At 33.1% G+C, this 6,202-nt stretch overlaps 1 pseudogene; it reads right to left on the bottom strand.

The window, feature by feature from the left end:
* Positions 1–733: 733 nt before the first annotated feature.
* LOC117927027 lies at positions 734–3,746 on the bottom strand (annotated as a pseudogene).
* Between the last annotated feature and the right edge of the window lie 2,456 nt (positions 3,747–6,202).

Below are 6,202 nucleotides of genomic sequence, written 5' to 3'. Positions count from 1 at the left end.
TTTCGGATGATGTGGATTATATGTACAAGAGTTAACGCCATCCATTTTCATCCTTAAATTAATGACACGTGATTAAATATTGTTAAAATATAAGAAATTTCTTATAAATAATTTGATACTGAAAACTAGAAATGGAGTAACACAATAAAATGTTATTTGTCTTTTTTGTTAAATAGAAAAATTAAAATATTTGATTTTTTTATTAAATAAAATTAATTTATTAATTTATTAATAATAAGTTTACTTTAATTATATTGATTAATTAATAAAGTGATTTAATTGAAAAAAAAATTAAATATATTTTGATTTTTTTATTTAATAAAAAAATAAACACCATTTAAGTCTAATAGAAAAATGAAGTTTTTTTCTTTGAATTTAATTTTAATATAAACTAGACCTTATTAATTAATTTTTCTAAATTATATTATTTTTTGGAGATATACTCGCAAATATTTTACAATTTCTGACTGTAGTAGTAGCAAAGATTAGACCAAATAAATTCAACACCTGTCCAAGACTGAGTCAAAGGTGGGCCACATGGTACCCCCCATTTATATCTTGTCCGACCCCTTTAAAAAATAAAAATAAAAAAAGAAATTGGCCCAAATATTTAGGCTCGTTATGTCTGAGATGTCATGTCATACATCTGCCCTAGATTAGTAGAACGCTATTATAACATGAAGTCCATGCACACAAAATAAGGTTACAAGGTCTCCCAAGTATTTATGTAAGTTTTTCAGTACTATACTATAACTATAAGCTTCAGCTGCAGGCTTCTGTTCCATGTCTATTTACAGTCATAAACATGAGGTGGATCGATGGCTGACTCCACTATTGATCTCAGCTCATCCCAGTTTCCGCTTGTGAAGAATTGATCATCTCCATTTGGGTTCCAAAGCTCGAGTATGGTCCACTGTATGGTGAAACAAATGAGCTCATTTGGCCGACAACCAACTGGCTTCTTTCATCTATACTGCTGTCGACAACAGTCCTGTTCTTGGTCCGAGTGGTGGAGTTTTCAAAGCTCAAGTACTTGTCACTGTTGTCGGATTCTAAACTACAGGTCTTGGAGCTTGAATCAGTGGCAACCTGTTTGTTTGGTATTGATCCTTTCCCTTCAGGTGTGTATTTCCTATAAGTTGGGCTTCGTTTGAAAATTCGACAGAGTGTCCAGACTTCCTGCACATGCATTGAGAAAAATGGGTTTCAGTTCAGTTTGGTGATCTGGCTAATTTGTAGAAAATTTAAGGCAGTGGGAATGCAATGATTTTAGAGTTCTGAATTTTCTTCCAAACTGCTGTGAATTAGACCATTAATATTAGGACATGCATACAGTTCAACTAGTTTGACTATACAGGACACATACTTCATGACGAGAGAAGAAAAAGACATATCAAAGCTGAAAGCAGAAAGATCAACGCATTCTAAATCCTAATGACAGTTTAGAAATAATAGAAAAATAATGTGAGTTGGATCTGACATTCATTCACGTCCTTGTGAAGTAAGCAAGAAGAGTCTATTGAAGGTATATAAAAAGAAGAAGAAGAAAATTATGATTACTTAACTAAAATGAAATAGATAAATTTTGAAAACAATCAACATGTTGAATAATCGCCACAATTTTAAATCCCCATCTACTTTTTTAGCTTTTCTTCTTGGAAAAAATAACTTCCATGTGCACAATTTCGTGCGAAGGTGCGTATTAGGAGAAAAATCAGATGGTCGCCCGATGTTTTTCTCTTCCTCAAATTAGTAAACTAATGGATGCTTAAAAAATGATAAGGATGATAATATGAGTTGTAGAGAAAATATTATCATTGTTTCATAGTTATAAGCTGATTAGGTTCATGTATAGATTTAAAAGTTAGTTCAAGTTGAACACAAAGTATCACATGATGGACTTCAGCATCTTAGGCACAGCTTCAATGCAGATGTTGAAGGATTAAACTAGAGAATTATAGGACTTGAGGAGAGCCAAATCCATCTTTGGACAATTTGAGAGTGTTTCAGATTGAAGAAAAAAGAAAGTCTAACCACTTGAGTACAGATACAATGCCCATTTTTATGCATGACAATTGCTAGCTCTTTCAGATACAAAAAAAATATTGTCACAGCTAAGTTGTGGAGAAAGTTAAGGGAAGAATGAAGTTTGAGAAAAATCTTACAGCTTCTTGAGTGACATTCTTTGCATTGGGGAAGTAGGTGCCTTTCCCACCTGGTGGGAGGCGGAACTCATGCATCATCCAATCGGTTTTGGTGCCTTTTCCAGCGCTTCCACGGTAGTAGACCAAGGATTTCTTCAGGCCAATGCACTCATTGGTTGCTTCAACAGAATATATAGGCTTGTCAATGCCTGTGGCTTTCCAAAATCCGGACCCTGTGACTCGATTAGGCCTTATGCTGTTCCTATACTTTCTCCCTCTTATGCAGAAGAAGTACCACTCTCTATCTCCCATTTTAGTGCTGACTCCTTCATTTTCATAAAAAGACTTCGAGGTAAGAAATTAGGGCTAAAGCTAATAGGAGACATGCAAAAATATTAGTATATTTTAAGCCAGGTTACTCTAGGCTTTCAAATTACAGTTGATGATCATACAAAGGTTCATTATTGAAACAAGCTTCAAGGTTTATTATTCTTTTCTTCAATTTCTTTTGAAGGGAGCTTACTGTGAAACAAGCTTCAAATTCAAAATAGGGAAAAGGGTATGTAAACTTATGCTGCTTCTAGCTAGCATTCATCCTCATTGCCATGAGGTAAGGGACTATTTTGGTTGAGAAGATGGAGACAAGATCAAAAGAAGACATGGAATTTCACCCCATTCCAGCCCAAATAACTTCTCGTTGGAACTAGATGATGCCTCTTCTCCCTTCAGTTTTCTTGTAATTGTGAAATTATAATAAAACATACTCTAAAAACTTGAAAGAAAATGTTTATATCTAAATCTTGTCAACTAAGTAGAATCATGTTCCTGTAATTTCAGTTGCTTCAAGCTTATTGAAACACTAGCCTCCATGATCATCAATATACACTCCTTAAAATTCCATATACCGCCTGCAGCCACAGATGTTAGCATCACCATCATCATCATCTCTCTTTCTCTGCGTGTGCAGTGTTGTACGGACTGCAGGTTACAATAAATTGTTAAAAGTTTGTTTGCGTGCATCAAGGCTACTCTCACCACAACCACTTGCCCATATATGTCACTAGGTTCTCACCCCGCTATCTTTATATGTTCTTCCTTTCGTATATCTAAAATACGTATTTCTTTGCAGCAAAGTTGGCTGTGAATCTTTCAAATTGTAGCAACTCGATTCATCTCAAATTAATGGCTTCCAAATCGTGATTTCATCGGATCAATAGAGAAAAAGAGAGGTACCTGTTTGATTCTTAAGCCACCTAAGTGAATTTAATGGGAAAGGAGAAAAAGGGATGAAATTATAACTTACTTGGAAGATCCCATGGATCATATTTGTAGATATCAACCTGTTTGATGAGTTCAAGACTGATTGGTTCTTCTCCACCTTCCGCCGCAGATAAAAACCCTACAAGTTCTTCATCAGTAGGATGAAACCGGAATCCGGGGAGCTCGACTTCTTCATCATCATCCTTCTTGTTGTCTAAAGTGCTAGTCTTCTCCACCTCCATCCCTCTCTTCCTCTTCCTCGCTCCTGTTTGTCCAAGCTTTAGGTTAGACTCAACTAGAACCTTCTTATAATGAATATATTTTTGGTGGTGGTTGCCCAGGTCAAGGCTGTGATATTGATTCTCATTAATCTTGAGGGCAAAAGGGTCTCGGAAGAAGTCTTCCATTTGTTGATAATTCAATAGCCCAGTGAAAGACACTCAAGTAAATGGTTTTTATTTGGTCTCAAAAAGGTTCATGTGGAACTCGGAAGGCAAAAAAGAAAATTATGTGACGGATCTTTTTGAAACTGTAGAAGTATTGCCTTCCACAAACTGTTATAAAAGTCTACCATGGGCCATGAAAGTGACTCAGAAAGAGCCAAACCTGTATAGACTTGCATTAAAGGAGAGAGAAAATCAAAGGAGAAGCTTTCAAAGACATTATGGGTGGAGGAAAATTATGAAAAAGAGCGCTATCAAAGGAGAATCAAGTCTAGAATATATATTGACAAATTTGAATTCTTATTTCACCCATATATACATAAAACAATCTTTTGCCCTCCATTGTAGACTGGATTTTCAACTTTCAAACAAAGTGCCCACTCCCAATGATAGTTACCCATGAGCTTAATTACCTCAAACAATTCTTTTTTATACATATTGCGGTAGAGAGAGACTTATATTGGCAAAAAAGGGGTTTTTTTTTTATTTTTTATTTTTTTTTTCACCGTAAGGCTGAGAATCAATGAAGCTTTTGATCAGAAGAGCTTAGCCGGTGACTTTTGACAAAATGTTGCTTTGTGTAAGCTGTCCAATTAAGAATTTGTGATGTGAATGAGGTTCTGGATTTGGAATTTTCCGGTATGCCCGTGTGGAAGTCATAATACTAGTGCTGTCTTTCTTCCATTCTTTCATATTTTTTGTTTTTGGTCTAGAAGGAAGCCATGTTGCCTCTAAAAAATAATGTTATCTTGGTCCTATATATTATTGGTCAATTGCTAAATATTAATACTTAATTGATCTTATGTTGTGCCCCTTTGAATTAAGATGGAAATAGTGTTGTAAATATTCATTATAAGGTGCATTGTGCATGGATGAATTTGATAAGAGAATTATTTTTGGAGCTTAATTTGAACCCTTCCACCCATTTGCAATCCTACCCCCAAAAAAGTTTGATCTTAATTCTTTCATCTCCCTTTCCTCATTTTCTTCCATTCCCTACTTCAAATTTGGAAAAAGGAAAAGGGAAATAAAAAGGGGGTGGTATGGCTGGCGGCCATGGTTGCCCTGAGTCAAACGGTTGAAGAAGAGAGGGAGATGTATGTTGTGTCCAAAGGAATGCAACCGAGCTCCTCAAATATAAATCCTACCCCTTGGCTCTTTGTTGTGCATTTCCAAAGTCTTCGTTTATTGAGGTGAATTTTCAAAGCCATGTTTGGAAGTAAAAAATGGAACAATATATAGGTGAAAATAACATTGAAATGATTCATAAAGGGATAAAAAGATCTAGTATTTATAAATATAATATTTTTCATTTTTTGTTTCCAAAAACAATTTATTTTTGACATAAATGCCCTTTAATATATTGATTATTTATATTTATGTTTTTTTTAAAAAAATGTTATTTTTATAAAAAGAAAATGAAGATATTTTTATACAAGACCAGTTTTTTGTAGGATTAGAAAAGGTCAAAGACTGGATTCACACGATGATTTCCTTAACGTGACGACTGTATCAAAAGTTATAAAGGAACTTAAAAACATTTCATTTTCCCACTCCCACTTGATGGGGGTCTTTATCAAGTTACAAAGGTCCTCAAAAACATTTCATTTTTTCAGTCCCACTTGATGTGGATTAGGTAAATAAATTGAGGTTTTTTTCATTATTTGAAAGCAACCAGAGATGTCCCTTACTACCTTGAAATTGCAAATTTTCAACATTTAGATGGTTTTTTCTTTTTGTCTAAATTCGAAGAGACAAAGAAAAAAATAATTTAGCATATTTTTAAATATCTCAAAATATCAAAATTTATTATAATAACACAAAATTTAAAAATTATTATGAAATATTTAAAATTAATTGATTAAAAGGATGAAAATATCTCATATTTGTGAATTTAACATTTTTTTTAAATAATCTATTTTTATCATAAACTCTCTCGTTGATTATTTATTTGTGTGTTTTAAAAGAAAATGTCATTTTGACAAAAAAAAAAAATGATGATATTTTTGTTTGAAGCGAGTATTTTTTAAGGTTAAAGAAGTTAAAGAATAGATTTATAAAATGGAGAAAATGAACATTAGTGATAGGATTTATATTTGGGTATATTTTGTAACCACTTTATTTTAAATTATTTTCATATTTATATAATTATTTTTAAAAATAATATTAGAAAACAAGAAAATAACTATTTTTTAATACACATTCTCAAAAACCTATGTTTTGTTAAATTCCCCCCAAAAAAAATTATCAAAGTGTTTTCTTAAAAACAGAAAAGAAACTAGTTTTCAAAACAGTTTCACACAATGTTTTTTGTTTTCAGTCAGCCTTAAATTTGAGCCTGAAATCAGTTGAGGC

This window comes from Vitis riparia, chromosome 12 (assembly GCF_004353265.1).
Source record: "Vitis riparia cultivar Riparia Gloire de Montpellier isolate 1030 chromosome 12, EGFV_Vit.rip_1.0, whole genome shotgun sequence".
NCBI lineage: Eukaryota > Viridiplantae > Streptophyta > Magnoliopsida > Vitales > Vitaceae > Vitis > Vitis riparia.
The sequence above is the reverse complement of the archived record's forward strand: the minus strand, read 5'-3'. Positions and strand labels throughout refer to the sequence as shown.